The 16,885-nt window shown below is 48.0% G+C and overlaps 2 protein-coding genes across 2 annotated transcripts in view; both read right to left on the bottom strand.

Moving 5' to 3' along the window:
- Positions 1-16,885, bottom strand: part of NOM1 (nucleolar protein with MIF4G domain 1) — a 368,675-nt gene that overhangs the window by 16,116 nt on the left and 335,674 nt on the right. The gene's annotated exons all lie outside the window — the stretch shown is intronic.
- UBE3C (ubiquitin protein ligase E3C) overlaps positions 1-16,885 on the bottom strand; it is a 189,246-nt gene that overhangs the window by 2,526 nt on the left and 169,835 nt on the right. The gene's annotated exons all lie outside the window — the stretch shown is intronic.

The raw sequence follows: 16,885 nt of genomic DNA, 5'->3' as shown, positions 1-16,885 counted from the left end.
TTTCAGACACATTAAATGACTACTTCTTGGAGCAGCTAGTCCTGGAACCCACAAGGGGGGAGGCAATTCTTGATTTAGACCTAAGTGGTGCACAGGATCTGGTCCAAGAGATGAATATCGCTGAACCGCTCATAATAATGACCGTAATGTAATTAAATTTAACACACTTGTAGGGGGGAAAATGCCAAAGAAACCCACCACATTAGCATTTAACTTCAAAAAGGAGAGCTACACAAAAATGAGGAAGTTAAATGGAAATTAAAAGGAACAGTCACAAGAGTGAAATACTTGCAAGCTACATGGAAATTTGTTTAAAACACCATAACAGATGTTTAAATTAAATGTAAACCCCAAATAATAATTTAAAATGCCATCGTAGCTAAACAACAGAGTTAAAGAGGAGGTTGGGGCAAAAACGCATCCTTTAAAAACTGGAAGTCAAATCCTAGTGAGGAAAACAGAAAGGAGCATAAACTCTCGCAAGAGTAAAAGTACAATTAGGCAGGCCAAAAAAGATTTTGAAAAGCAAATGCTAAGGACACAAAAACTAACAGCAACTTTTTTTTTTTTTTTTAAACTACATCAGAAGCAGGAAGCCTGCCAAACAGTCAGCGGGGCCACTAGATGATCGAGGTGCTAAAGGAATACTCAAGGAAAACAAGGCTCTTGTGAAGAAGCTAACTGAATTCTTTGCACTGGTCTTCACTCTAGACCAGGGGTGGCCAACCTGTGGCTCCGGAGCCACACGTGGCTCTTCAGAAGTTAATATGCGGCTCCTTGTATAAGCACCAACTTCGGGGCTGGAGCTACAGGCACCAACTTTCCAATGGGTTGGGGGTGCTCACTGCTCAACCCCTGGCTCCGTCACAGGCCTGCTCCCACTCCACCCCTTCTCGCCCTCTGAGCCTGCAGTGCTCTTGCTCCTCTCTCCCCTCCCCCAGAGCCTCCTGCATGCCACGAAATAGCTGATCAGGAAGTGCGGGGAGGGAGGGGGAGGCGCGGATCAGAGGAGCTGCTGGTGGGCGGGAGGCGCTGGGGGGGGGGCACCGATGGGGGGCTGCTGACGTATTATTCTGGCTCTTTGGCAATGTACATTGGTAAAATCTGACTCCTTCTCAGGCTCAGGTTGGCCACCCCTGCTTTAGAAAATATGGAGGAAATTCTCACATCAGAGCCATATTTTGTAGGTGACAAATCTGAGGAACTGGCCTACACTGAGTAACTCCTTGCTTAACCTTGTAGTTATGTTCCTGAAAAATGATACTTTAAGTGTAACGATGTTAAGTTAATCCAATTTCCCCATAAGAATTAATGTAAATGGGGGGAGTTAGGTTCCAGGGAATTTTTTTTTGCCAGACAAAAGACATTCTCATATATATATATACACACGCACACACACACACACAGTATAAGTTTTAAACAAACAATTTAATACTGTACACAGCAATGATAATTGTGAAGCTTGGTTGAGGTGGTGGAGTCAGAGGGTGGAATATTTCCCAGGGAATGCCTTGTTGCTAAATGATGAACTAGCACTTGGCTGAAACCTCAAGGATAATACATTGTTGTTAATGTAGCCCAGGGATTCTCAAACTGGGGGTCGGGACCCCTCAGGGGGTCGCGAGATTATTACGGGGGGTGGTGGTGGTCACGAGCTGTCAACCTCCACCCCAAACCCTGCTTTGCTCCAGTATTTATAATAGTGTTAAATATATTAAAAAGTATTTTTAATTTATAAGGGGGGTTGCACTCAGAGGCTTGCTATGTGAAAAGGGTCACCAGTACAAACGTTTGAGAGCCACTGATGTAGCCTCACACTCTACAAGACAGAACAAATGGAGGAAGGAGACAGAATAGACACATGACAATAGCTGCAAACACTCCCTGCGGAACCTGAACAGTGATGATGAACCCACTCTTTTCCACTGGAATGCATCACTTTCCAAAGTGCCGTGTGTGTGTGTGTGTGTGTGTGTGTGTGTGTGTGTGTGTGTGTGTGTGTGTGTGTGTGTGTGTGTGTGTGTGTGTCAGAGAGAGAGAGAGAGAGTGCGCCACACACACCGTGTAGGGGGAGGGAGGAGAGAGAGAGACAGACAGACACGCATTGGCCCTTTAAGTACGCTGACCCCACTCTAAGTACACTGCCTTTTAAAGTAGATCAGCAAGTTGAGACAGTAGCTGCTGCTAGCAAGCTCCCTCCATCCTGAGCCCTGTCATGTCACCCCATGCTCTGTGGAGATGGGGTACAGGAGTGGGGGAGGGGGACACCCTGACATCAGATCCCTCTTCCTCCCCTCCCCCTGCACAGCAAGCAGGAGGCTCCCGGGAGCAGCTCCAATGCAGAGGGCAGGAGCAGCACATGGCAGTGAGGGGAGGGACATCTGAACTTCCCGACAATTGGTAGCCTGCTGGGTGGCTGTGGCACAGGGAACTAAGGGAGCTGATAGGGGGGCTGCCGGCCCACCCTGGTTACAAGCCCCCACCGGCTAGCTCCAACAGCTGCTCTTCCTGCAAGCAGAGGACAAAGCAGGTGGCTGCCAAACAAAGTTGGAAGGGAGCATTGCGCAACTGTAAACAAGCATGTTCTCTAATAAAGCAGTGACATAACAAAACAACGCTAACTAGGATGACATTAAGTAAGGAGTGACTGTATCACTAGCAGAGGTTTTGGAACAAATTGATAAATTAGACAGTACTAAGTCATCAGGAACAGATGGTACTCACCAAAGAGTTCTGAAGGAACTCCAATATGAAATTGCAGAACTACTAACTGTGATATGTAACTTATCACTTAAATCAGTCTCTGTACCAGATGACTGGCAGATAGTTAATGCAAGGTCTATTGTTCAAAAAGGCTCCAGAGGTGATCCTGGCAATTACAGGCAGGTAAACCTAACATCAGAACCAGGCAAAATGGTTGAAACTATAGTAAAGAACAAATGATCAGACACACAGATAAACATGGTATGTTGGGAAGAATCAACATGGCTTTTGTACAGCGAAATCATGCCTCACCAATCTATTATAATTCTCTGAAGGAGTCAAGAAGTATTTGGACAAGGGTGATTCAGTTGATACAGCATGCCTGAACTTTCAGAAACCCTTTGAGAAGGACTCTCACCAACGGCTCTTAAGCAAACTAAGCAGTCATGGGATAAAAGGGAAGGTCCCCTCATGGATAAGTGGTTAAAAGATAGGAAAGAGAGTAGGAACAAATGGTCAGTTTTCACAATGGAGAGAGGTAAAAAGCAGGGTTCCCCCAGGATGTGTACTGGTACCTGTGCTGTTCAACCTATTCATAAATGATCCAGAAAAGGGGATGAACAGTGAGGTGACAATTTGCAGATGGTACAAATTTACTCAGGACAGTTAAGTCCAAAGCTGACTGTGAAGAATTACAAAGGGATCTCACTAACCTAGGTGACTACATGGCAGATGAAATTCAATGTTGATTAAAGCTAAGAAATGCACATTGGAAAAAATAATCCCAACTATACATACAAAATGATGGGGTCTAAATTAACCGTTAATTTAACTACTCAAGAAAGAGATCTTAGAGACATTGTGGACAGTTCTCTAAAAGCATCTGCTAAATGTGCAGTGACACTCAGAAAAGCTAACAATGTCAGGAACCATTAGGAAAGGGATAGGTAATCAGATAGTAACTATCATAATGCCACTCTATAAATCCACGGTACACCCACACCTTGAATACTGCATGGAATTCTGGTCACCTCGTCTCAAAAGATATATGAGAACAGGAAAAGATGCAGAGAAGGGCAACAAAAAGGATTAGGGTATAGAACAGCTTCAATATGAAGAGAGATTAAAAAGATGGGAATATTCAGCTTAAAAAAGAGATGAGTGGGGGGGTGATATGACAGAGGTCTATAAAACACGAATGGTATGGAGAAAGCAAATAAGGAAGTGGAGAACTTGTGGCACCTTAGAGACTAACAAATTTATTTGAGCATACTTAGTCTCTAAGGTGCCACAAGTACTCCTGTTCTTTTTGCGCATACAGACTAACACGGCTGCTACCTGTCTGAAACCTGTCAAATAAGGAAAAAACGGTTACCCACTTTTTAGTAACTGTTGTTCTTTGAGATGTGTTGTTCATGTCCATTCAAAGTAGGTGTGCGCGCCATGTGCAAGCCAGCCGGAAGATTTTCCCCTAGCAGCGTCCGTAGGGTCGGCCCTGGCGCCTCCTGGAGTGGCACCACTACGGTGCCCTATAAAGGGGCCCGCCGACCCTCCACCCTCTCAGTTCCTTCTTGCCCGCACTCCAACAGAGGGGCAGGAGGGTGGGTATTGGAATGGACATGAACAACACATCTCAAAGAACAACAGTTACTAAAAGGTGGGTAAACGTTTTTTCTTCTTCGAGCAGTTGTTCATGTCCATTCAAAGTAGGTGACTCCACAAGCCTAACCTCAGGTGGCGGGGTCGGAGATCACTGCTTACTGGAGTACTGCACGACCGAAGGCTGCATCATCCCTAGCCTGGTGCGTGATGGCGTAGTGGGATGAGAACGTGTGGATGGAGGACCACGTGGCCGCTCTACAAATCTCCTGAGTCGGGATCTGAGCCAGGAAAGCCGCAGAGGAGGCCTGCGCCATAGTGGAATGGGCCATAACCAGAGGGACAGGGGTCCTAGCTATGCGGTAGCATTCCCGGATGCAGGTCACGATCCACGAAGAGATTCGCTGAGAGGAGACCGGGAGCCCCTTATCCTATCCACCACTGCGATGAAGAGCTGAGTCGAGCATCTGAACGGCTTGGTATGCTCAATGTAAAAAGCCAAGGCCCTGCGGACGTCCAGGGAATGTAACTTCCGCTCCTCATTGGAAGAGTGTGGTTTCGGATAGAACACCGGGAGAAAAATATCCTGACCCATGTGGAACTGTGACACGACCTTGGGTAGGAAAGCCGAGCGAGGTCTAAGTTGGACCTTGTCCTTATAGAAAACCATGAATAGGGGCTCGGATGTTAACATCCTGAGCTCCGACACCTTCCTGGCCAAGGTGATCGCCACCAGGAAGGCCGTCTTATACGACAAGAACAACAGAGAGCACGAAGCCAGAGGCTCAAAGGGAGGCCCCGAGAGGGCGGAGAGGACCAGATTCAGGTCCCAAACAGGGGCCGTCTGACGAACATGTGGAAATAGCCTGTCCATAACTTTGAGGAAACGCCTGACCAGCGGGTTCGCAAACACCAAGGTATCCCCCTCTCCTGGATGGAAAGCCGAGATGGCCACCAAGTGAATACGAACCGAGGAGAGGGAGAGGCCCAGTTGTCTGAGGTGGAGCAAACAGTCTAGGACAATGGGGATAGGGACCACCAGCGGATTGTGATCTCACTAACCTGACCATATGGAGGAGCACTTCCATTTGGCCAGATAGGTGGCCCTAGTTGACGGTTTCCTACTACTGAGCAGCACTTGTCTGACCTGCTGGGAGCACTGCATCTCCACCGGGTTCAGCCATGGAGCATCCAGGCTGTGAGGCGGAGAGATTCCAGGTTCGGGTGGTGGAGGGAGCCCCGGTCCTGCGTGATCAGATCCGGAAGCAGGGGCAGCGTCAGGGGCGCCTGAACGGACATGTGCAGGAGTGATGTGCACCAATGTTGGCGTGGCCACATCGGAGCTATCAGGATTACCCGTGCGTGATCCCTGCGAATCTTCAAAATCACCCTGTGTATCAGGGGGATCAGAGGAAAGGAGTAGAGCAGATCGACCCCCCAAGACTGTAGGAAGGCGTCCGATAGAGACCCCTGACTGCGGCCCAGGAGGGAGCAGAACCGTTGGCACTTTCTGTTTTCCCTCGAGGCGAACAGATCTAACCGGGGAAAGCCCCAGAGCTGGAAGATTGAGTGACCACGTCCCATCGGAGGGACCACTTGTGACCCCAGAACGAGCGGCTGAGGGTGCCCACCAAACTGTTCTGCTCCCCCGGAAGGTAGAACGCTGTCAGGTGGGTAGCACTGTGGATGCATAAATCCCACAGTGTGAGGGTTTCCCTGCACAGGGGAGAGGAGCGTGCACCCCCCGTTTGTTGATATAAAAGACAGCCGATGTGTTGTCCGAGAGGACTGAAACATCTGCCTGCCAGGTGGGCTGGAAGGTCAAACAAGCCAGGCGAACTGCTCTCAGCTCCCTGACACTGATATGCAACTCGAGGTCCTCCGGCGACCACAAGCCCTGCATCCTGAGGTGTCCCAGGTGCGCTCCCCAACCCCGATCCGAGGCATCCGTTACCAGGGAGAGGGAGGGTTGAGGGGCAGTGAAGGGTACACTCATGCAAACTTTCTGCGGGTCGAGCCACCACCGCAGTGAGCTTAGCACCAGGCGGGGAACAGACACCACTGAGTCCAAGGGGTCCCGGGCTGGGCGATATACTGTCGCTAACCAGGACTGCAGCGGGTGAAGCCGGAGTCTGGCATGGTTTACCACATAGGTGTACGCCGCCATGTGACCCAACAGCCGGAGGCAAACTCGCGCCATGGTAAGCGGGGCGCGGTACAGTCCGAGGATGAGCTCAGAAATCACCCGGAACCTGGATTCTGCCAGGTATGCTCTGGCGTGGGTGGAGTCGAGAACTGCTCCTATGAACTCTATTCGTTGTGTCGGAGACAGGATGGACTTGGCTTCGTTCAAGAGGAGGCCGAGATTGAGAAAGGTGCGCCTGATGAACGACACCTGGGTCTCCACCTGCTCCTTGGAGTGGCCCTTTATGAGCCAGTTGTCCAGGTAGCAGAATACCTGGATGCCCCGCCTGTGCAGGAAGGCCGCCACGACTTCATGCACTTCGTGAAGACCCTCGGAGCAGCTGACAGGCCGAACGGGAGCACTGTGAACTGCAGATGGGCGTCGGCCACGACAAACCTGAGGTACCGACGGTGTCAGGGAATTATGGCAATGTGGAAATAAGGATCCTTTAAATCGAGGGTGGCATACCAATCTCCTGGATCCAGGGAGGGAATAATCGAGGACAGGGAAACCATGTGGAACTTGAGCTTTCGCACAAACTTGTTCAGCCGCCGCAAGTCTAGGATGGGTCTCAGGCCCCCTTTCGCCTTCGGTATTAGGAAATACTGGGAGTAGAAGCCTTTGCCCCTGAGTTCCTGAAGGACTTCCTCCACTGCCCCTACCTCCATGAGGGACTTCACTTCTTGACTTAGAAGTTGCTCGTGAGATGGGTCCCTGAAGAGGGACGGGGAGAGGGGTTGGTGTGGAGGGTGGGAGGAGAACTGGATAGAATATCCCTCTCTACTGTGCAAAGCACCCAGCTGTCTGATGTGATTCGATACCAGGCACGGTAGAAGGGGGACAGATGTTACCCAAAGGTAGGAGTAGAAGGATCCAGAGCCTTTATAGGTAGGCCGTCCTCGACCGTACCATCAAATAGGGGGTCTACGCCCCGATGGCGGTCTTGATTGACCGGACACCTGGTCAGAGGGGTGGTGTTGGTGACGCCTCCTGCCATTTCTGCCCCGCCTGCGCCCCAGCTCCTGGCAAGTCTGAGGCTGGTAGGGGCGTGGGGCCATCTGCGGCCTAAACTGCCTGCGCTGGGTCGCAGGGGTATGCAAGCCCAGCGAGCGAAGCATGGCCTGCGAGTCCTTTAGGCTATGCAGATGCTTGTCCGTCTTTTCGGAAAACAACATCTGCCCCTCGAAGGGGAGGTCCTGAATGGTCTGCTGGACCTCATAGGGCAGGCCCGAGACCTGGAGCTAGGCTCCCCGCCGCATGACCAGCCCCGTGGCCAGGGAGCGCAAGGCTGAATCCGCCGCATCTAAGGCAGCCTGGAGAGAGGCTCGGGAGATCAGCTTCCCCTTTTCCACTAGGGCCGAAAACTCTGACCTCGAGTACTGGGGAAGGAGCTCCGTGAACTTTGACATGGCTGAACACGTATTATGACCATATCGGCCTACAATTGCCTGTTGTTAGCAGTGCGGAGTTGGAGGCCTGCCATGGACTACACTTTTCTGCCAAAGAGGTCAAATCTTTTAGCATCCCTGCTCTTTGGTGTTGACTCCTGAAACCCTTGACGCTCCCGTTGGTTGGCCGCATCGACCACCAGGGAGGCCGGTGTGTGTGTGTGTGTGTGTGTGTGTGTGTACACAAGTGTTTGTGCCCTTTAGAGGGGATGAAATAGCACCGCTCTGTTCTTTTGGCAGTAGAGGCCAGTGAGGCTGATGTTTGCCATAAGGTGCGGGACGTATCCGCTATAGACTTTATCAGCTGGAGAGCCACCCTGGATGGCCCTGAGGGAGCCAGGATGTCTACTACAGGGTCCACATCCACCTCGATTTCCTCAGCTTGGATTGCGAGGCTCTGAGCTGCTCGCCGGAGCAGCTGTTGGAGGATTCGAGTATCCTCCAGGACCGGTGCCGCAGCCATGCCCGAGACCGCTTTGTCCAGGGAGGAAGACGAGGAAATTACATGGATCGGCCCTTCCTCCGGTGTGTCCAGTCCTTCGGGGTCCTGCAGCACACAGTACTGTGGTTGCAGGGCCGGTTCCGATTCCAACTGCGGCACCGTGACCGGTACCGGGGTCACTAGTGAGCGGCTTGGCGTATCGAGCGGTGCCTGCTGAGCCCAAACTGTAGCTGCTGCCAGTGCCACTGCCAGGCTAGGGGGTGCTGAGCTTGGATATGGCACACTCCTGCCCGGCAATGGTGCCAGTGGAGGAGGCAGCTGCGCCAGGGCCACCGACGCCGAGGAGACCGAGGCCAACCTTGATCGAGGACCAAACGCCTGGCCTACCAACTGGTGGTAGGCCCAGGGGGTCCAAAAAGGCCACTGCGAGGGCGGATGCCACTGCTGCCGCCACTGTGGGTAACGCTGGTGGCTCGCACCCAAAACTGATCTCCTGCTCCGCGACCGGCTGGAGCGGTAGAAGTTTGCCTGGGGGGGGAGCAGCACCCAGTGCCATTGGAGAGTGGTGCTGAGGCGGTGGGGAGCCTCTTATCTGGTCCAGTGCCGCCTTAATGGTGCGGTGCGGGGAGGGAGGCGACAGCATGGCCGGCTTGCCTCTAGATTGTACTGGGGGATGGGCCACGGTAGGCAACTCCCTACGGCGTGGGGAGGCCGGCGCCAGGAGTCCCATCAAGTCTGAGGCCGCTTCGAACACCTCCGGTGTCGAAGGGAGGCGCAAGTCTTCACTGAGGTCTGGGGATCTAAGCCGGTCTGGACTTGACCACCCTTTCTGCGGTGCGGGAGTCGACGGAGCAGCCGAGGGCTGTAGCCCAGCCTGTCTGCTTGCACCTGCGGATGGCATCGGCCTCAGATCCTGATGGGGTGACCGTTCCCTCACTGGCTCTCTCTTCTTAACTGGCACCGGCGACAGTGAGCGGTGCCGCACTAAGGCCAACTTCCTATGACCCAACTCCGTCCGGTGCCAGGTCTTAGACGACTTGGGCTGGACCCTAAGTCCTGATCCGGTGCTGGGGTGCTCTATACCAATGAAGACATGCTGGGCACCACCTCGGCCGGTTGTGGGTCCGAGGGTGGCTGCAGGGCAGCCTCCATTAGGAGGACTCTAAGTCTTTGAGCTCTGTCTTTGAGAGTTCCCGGGCGGAAGCCTCTGCAGATAGAGCATCGGTCCTTTTGGTGGCTCTCTCTGAGGCACCTCAATCAAGCAGAGTGTGGGTCACTCTTGGGCATGAATTTCCCGCAGTCCTTGCAGAGTTTAAACCCGGGAGACCTGGGCATGCCCCAGTGGGCAATGAAGCTTGGGGGAGGGGACCCCCCCAAACTACCAAGAACTATATACAATGACCTAAGTAAACTGACTATAACGTAACTATATACACGGACTATGCACAAGGATAGGACACTGCTAACTTGCTATGTGCAAGAGAAGTTCCAGCTAGCCATTACCGGCAGTAAGAAGGAACTGAGGGGGTGGAGGGTCGGCGGGTCCCTTTATAGGGCACCGTAGTGACGCCACTCCAGAGGGCGCCAGGGCCGACCCTACGGACACTACTAGGGGAAAATCTTCTGGCTGGCGTGCACGCGGCGCGCGCACACTTACTTTGAATGGACATGAACAACCACTCGAAGAAGTGTTATTTATCCCTTCACATAACACAAGAATCAGGGGTCACCCGATGAAATTTACAGGCAGCAGATTTAAAACAAACAAAAGGAAGTACTTCTTCATACAACACATGGTCAACCTGTGAAAACTGTTGCCATGCAATGTTGTGAAGGCCAAAAGTATAACTGCATTCAAAAAAGAATTAGATACGTTCATGGAGGAAAGGTCCATTAATGGATATTAGCCAAGACAGTCAGAGATGCAACCCCATGCTCCAGCTGTCTCTCATACTCCAGCTGCCAGACCCTTAGACTGGACGACTGAGGATACATCCCTTGAAATTGCCCTGTTCAGTTCGTTCCCTCAGATGCATATGACCCTGGCCACTGTCAGGGACAGGCTATTGGGACCACTGATATGACCCAGTATGGCTGTTTTTATGTTCCCTTGGTTGCCCTAAAAGCATGCCCAAATAGGTATGACAAAATAATAATAAATAATAATAATAATAATGGCCATATTGTAGAAAACATAAGGTCTTAAGGCCCAGCATGGGGGGAAGGGGCATAGCTAGCTGTGTTATTGTTCACATGCTATATTCTGCAAATACCTGGTTCCACAGAAACAGCGAAACATGAAAATTTAAAATATAGAAGCATGCAGAAACAGGTCTTTGATTTATTTGCAACTAAGAAATTATTTGCAGAAATCTTAGGTACAATTAAGTATAGGCTCGCCTTACAAAGTCTTCCAAGCATGCACAATTCCTGTTATTTCCCTACCACTACCGAATTCGTACACTTGGAGCTGGGCACTGGAATTTCATAACACTTGTATACTTACTGAAAATGCACCAGTGTTAAGCATTGGGAGCAGAGCTGAGTAAAAAAAAATATTTAAAAAAATTGCTAACAGCTTTCCATAGATAAAAGCATTTCTTGGTTCCTAAAATCAATCCAAGTAGATTTCGGCAAAGGGTTTCAGATGACACTCCCCCCAAAGAAAAAAAGTTTTTGAAAGAATTGAAAAGTTTCATTTAGACTATTTTGAAATGTTTTGTTTAAACTTTTCAATTTGAAATGGTATTTTAAATGGCCAATTAAAAACAAAACAAAACAAAAAACCACACACACCAATAAAAGATGAAAAACACCTGAAACCACCGACTCAAAACGAAAACTCAAAAGAAGTCCAATCCCTGTTTCAAGTCATCTCAAAATGAAACTGTTTTACGTTTTTGTTTCAACAAAAACTTTGAGGAAAAGGATTTGGTCCAAACTGAACAGGAATATTTTTGTATTTTCAGTTTGCCTGCCTCTCTCCTTGCCCACTTCCCGAATTAAAAAATCCATTATTTGCCCAGCTCTGATTGGAAGCTAAAGACCACCAGCAGTAGTGAGGGCAAGCATAATGGGCTGGGTCCTTGGGCCTGTTCAGCCCACTTTGCATTGCCTAAAGTACAAGATGATTTCTTTGAATTACAGTTTTTTTTGTTATTTTCCTTATTGCTTCATGTTTTTCCTTGATACCCTTATATAGATGAAGCTCTCTAACAAAAATAAAAGAACCTTCTTCTCTTGCTAACAGTCTAATGGATTTTCTATAGAGTTTAGTTAAGCAAGTCTTACAAGTTAGAATTTGTATATAAATCTAAAATAAACTTTTTCTTTCAAATTCAATTTCAGTTCTCTCTGCATTGACATTAATATGTTACGCACATTGTATCAAGCCAAGGCTAGATTAAGGGGTAGCCATGCCACAAATAAACATTGGTTAAATGTTATATTATCAAGTGACCATCTGCTCGGACCGCAACCTGAATTTCATACAAAAAACAACAATCAACCTCCTCCTCGGTCCTCAGGTTATTTTTTAGTACAGTTAGAATAGGCAAAATAAATAGACAGAAAGCACATACCGAGCACATTATCAAACAACTTAATCTTCCTGCTGCACATAAGTCAGGACATGTAAATATTTTATTTGCTAAATTCTGACAGTGTCTCTAATGCTATACAAGACACAGATTAAAGGCAGTCCTGGACCCAATGAGTTTGCAGTCTAAGGTCCTGATCTTTTTGCATGTACTTAACTGTATGCACATACACATGAGTTGTCCTAATGAGGTCAATAGCACAATGTGCATATGTAAAATTAAGCACATCTGTACATTTTTGCAGGACTGGGACCTAAAATTGTCTATTAATGAGATATAATATTATCCAGACAAGACGCATAATATTTTATTTTAAGGACCATACACTTCTGTGCTTTTTAAGATGCAGCGTACCAATAATATACCACAGAATCATGTAGTTCTTATGTACCTACATATGAAACCCATAAGGTAGAAACTAGCCAAATTTGGGTTGGTCTTCTATGATTCTATGATATGCTGAGCAAGTATCTGAGGTTTTATTTCATGTTTAGTTTTCTAATTTCTTTAAGAAATCACGTTTATCTCGCCAAGACTAATGGGGATACAGAGGACATTTATTTGTTACACCTAATGCTCTGCTTTCATTGGCAAAGGGAATATTAATTTCAACAAATGCTTGGCTGAGCTAAAATAGATCATCAGGTTTTAGAAATTGTAAAAAAAAAAAAAAGCCACCCTAAAGCAGGAGGTCAATGAGATTTTAAGTTCAATTATTGTTTAAATGGAGGCCTTAAAATATGTTTCACAGCTAAAATGCTGCAATTTTAGTGTTTTTTTCAAAATGCTAATTGAATTTTCCTACTTTAAGCTTTAAAAATGTAAAAAATGAAGTTCTATATTGAAATGTCACGTCAAGGGCACCATTTGTTGCATAATTGAATACTCGACAATGGGAAGCTGCAACAGTTTGGAAGTAAGAAGCATCATCAATTTATTATGTGACCTGATTGGAACTTAATAATTTTCAACCGCACTTCAATGATTTTTTTGTCTGTAACAATCACATTTATTAAACTTATTAAACTTTAATTAGCTTTAGCAAATGTTACTCTGAGTCCGACAATCTGGCACTAAGAGTTCTAATAATTTTAAAATGCTGTAAACCCAGACTGCACTATTTATAAGCTATGAACTCTGAAACGATCCCTTCTCTTAAATAAATATGAACTATAGCAAAAGTGAAGGTTCCACAATGCAGTACGTACAAGATTTTAGAGTCTGAGTGTTAGTGACTGTGTTCTTAATAGCAAAATTTAATATCTATTTGAATACAACTATAGAACAATTAATTACTGACAACACTTTGCATTAATTTCAACCCTCCACATATTGCAAGCTTTTTTTTTTTTATAACAAACTTATATACTCATTTGACTGCTAATAATACTTAGCACTTACAGCACATAGTGCTTTTTATCTTGAGAGCACTGTACAAACATTAATCATAGGATACCACTATATGAACAATCATGCCAACAGACATTGCCTATTCTCTTTTCCGGTATTCATTTACAACTTGAGGGCACCTATAGGGCCTTAGCAGCTAGCACTAAATTGCTGGGGCACAGTTATGAGCAGCCCACTTCTCTTGGGTGGCTGGTGAGCCCCATAATACCAATGGCATGCCCCACTTGGTAGGGGGCTACAGCTAGCCAATCCATGCACCCCCCAAGTGTTGGAACTGGCTGGTGCTCAGTGCTGTGCACACAAAGCAGCAATATATTTTGCTATACTTCCTACTGCAAGAACAAATGTGTGGGGCATGGCCTATAGTTCAGTTCTACAATTAACTCTAACTGCTTGCTGAGGTGTTTGACCATGCTGCCCTTGACATAGCTATTCTAACCCACCCATTCTGCTCTGGCACAGCACGGCCATGCTACAGCCAACAGCCCCCGAGCTGCTCTCCTGCCTTTCACACGTGACCCAGTTACACACGGGTTCTAAAGCCTCTCCTTGAGCACTGACCTCTTTGGATTCACATTCCACATCTTTCCTTACATCTCATAGGCTGCTTCAGTGCTTGGCCATTCTGTTCCTCCTGCTTTTGCTGACTAGTCTCCCTCCCTCCCCTTTTCCCCCTCTGTTAGAAAAACAAGTGGCAATTTGGTGCATTTCTCTCTCTCTTTTATTATGTTTTCCTTTGGTGTATGGCCAGTTTTAATTGTGTCCTGTCCTATACACCTTGGGTCTCATCTCCTGTGAGTCTAATCTCTGCTTTCACTGGCACCATCTGGAGTGGTCTTGAGACTAGAATAATGTAGCAACAATTTTACCATACAACTGCATACAATTGGGGGTACTGACAGCAGTTTTTGAGGGCTTTTCAAATAACTGACCACATATGAGGCATCTCACTGGATACTTTGCTACCATCCTGGTGTGCTTGAGCCCAGATCTGAATACAGTAGATGAGGGTGACAGCCCAAGACCACGCATGATGTGAGTTTCAATTGATCACACATTGTAATTATCATATCCTGTGTAGTATATGACACATGTGTGGGTAAAAATAAAGTAAAATAAACATTTTGTAAGTGAAGCTAGTAATGCTGCTTCTCCTTACAGTTGCCCAACACTTCCCACTATAAGACCCTGCTTCAGTTACTTATAATTTAACATAAATTGTTAGTTTGGCAGAAATTTTACATGTTGTATATAACATAAGAACGGCCATACTGGGTCAGACCAAAGGTCCTTCTAGCCCAGTCTTCTGACAATGGCCAATGCCAGGTGCCCCAGAGGGAATGAACAGGGCAGGTAATCATCGAGTGATCCATCCCCTGTCGCCCATTCCCAGCTTCTGGCAAACAGGCTAGGGACACCATTCCTGCCCATCCTGGCTAATAGCCATTGTTGGACCTATCCTCTATGAATATATCTAGTTCTTTTTTGAACCCTGTTATAGTCTGGGCCTTCACAACATCCTCTGGCAAGGAGTTCCACAGGCAGACTGTATCTGTCACATGCTGAACATTTTGGAGCATTTTAGCCACAATGGTTCAGCCATTGCTGAGAATGACGCCAGGGAAAATTATGTTGTTAAAAAATTCTTACAAGCATTTTGTTAAGATGTTCTAGTTTCACCATGCCTTAGAAAAAGCCCTTAAAATTTAGCAGAGTAGTTGCCCTGATATCAGTGGTGTGCCTTTTGCTTTCTCCATGAAAATATGCCAGAATCTTGGCACTTACAAGCCTCTGTAAAATCAGTTTATACATGCTCCGTAGAGACTTAAGTCTGGCAGATCGATTCTTCCAAGATACCGTCCGCACTGAGCATGCTACAGCCCAGAACTGAGAAAAACTTTTCCCACAAATGCTCCTTCTAGCCCAGAGGTGGGCAAACTATGGCCCACAGGCCAGATCATCCTGCCTGGGCCTTGAGCTCCCGGCCAGGGAGGCTAGCCCTTGGCCCCTCCCCTGCTGTTCCTCCCCCAATCCCCCGCAGCCTCAGCTCCCCGTGGCACCAGTGCTCTGGGTAGCAGGGCTGTGAGCTCCTACCAGGCAATACGGCTGCGAGAACTGCCGGCCTGCTCCAGTGCTCTAGACTGAGGGGTGGCATGGCTGGCTCTGAGTAGCATGCTAAGGGGGCAGGGAGCGAGGGGTTGTTGGATAAGGGGCAGGGAGCCCTGGGGGGCAGTCAGGAGATGGGGCAGTTGAATAGGCATGGGAGTCCTGGGGGTCTGGCTGGGGACAGGGCTGTGGATAAGGGTTGGGGCAGTCAGGGGACAGGTGGCAGTTGAATAGGCATGGGAGTCCTGGGGGCCTGTCGGGGGTAGGGTAGTCAGGGGACAGGGAGCGGGGGGGGGGCTTGTTGGGATGGTGGTAGGGTCCCAAGAGGGGGCGGTTAGAGGTGAGGGATCCCGGGAAGGGGGTAGTGAGGGGACAAGGAGCAGAGGGGGTTGGATGGGTCAGAGTTCTGAGGGGGGCAGTGAGGGGGCAGGAAGTGGGAGGGGGCAAGGGCCAGGCTGTTTGGGGAAGCACAGCTTTCCTTACCCGGCCCTCTATACAGTTGCAAAACCCCGATGTGGCCCTCAAGCCAAAAAGTTTGCCCACCTCTGTTCTAGCCACATCTGGCTCTGGAACTGGGAGCAGGGAGACTCTCCTGCACTCTCAATGCTCCCCTGATACTGGCACTCAGGCAAGTGAGGAGGAGGAAGCAGTCACATACCTGTGCAGAGAGGTCAGGAGAAGCAGAGCCAGTACATGTTAGATAAGAGAAGAGGTGGAGGAGCTGAAGTGGGGATGGGTTGATAGGACAGTGAGGGACAGATGAAGGGCACAGCGGAAGAAGGGTCTATATAGCCATTTGAGAACACCTACAGAATATGGAACTGAAAACAAGGGTCCTCATTTTTCACATTATTCTGCTGTCAGCAAAAAGCTGTGAAACCCATTGGTAAAGTGTCTCCCCCCTCTGCCTCTAGTGACTGGATCCACACAGTAGATGACATCAGTTAACTTGATTACTTTAAGTGTAAGAGGTATGTGCTATGGATCGAAGCATCTGAACACTGCTGATGACCCAAGTTAGGAGTCAGTATGACTAAATATGGAATGTGTTTTTTCCACATGTTTTAAAATTAGGAAATAACATAAACCCCCCCCACTGTTAGGTTGTAAAGCCAAACACACAAAAGTTAGGAAATGCCAGAATTAAGGTTGCTTGTTCAACCTTAATTTAGCTCTTTGTGCATAATGATAGGGTCTTTAATTACAGGTTTGAGAGTACTAGCCATGTTAGTCTGCATCAGCCAAAACATATTTGTATAGTGTATAGTGAATGAGGCAACAGAGTACAGGATTAAGAAAATCCTCATGATTTCATGATTCAAGAAATTGAATGCTACCCTAGAGAAGTAGATTCTTTACCTGGGCAAGTCCCTTAAAACAAACTTTTCACAGT

This window comes from Chelonoidis abingdonii, chromosome 2, assembly GCF_003597395.2.
Source record: "Chelonoidis abingdonii isolate Lonesome George chromosome 2, CheloAbing_2.0, whole genome shotgun sequence".
In the NCBI taxonomy this organism is placed as follows: domain Eukaryota; kingdom Metazoa; phylum Chordata; order Testudines; family Testudinidae; genus Chelonoidis; species Chelonoidis abingdonii.
Note: the sequence above shows the minus strand (reverse complement) of the source record. Positions and strands in the feature narration are given on the sequence as shown.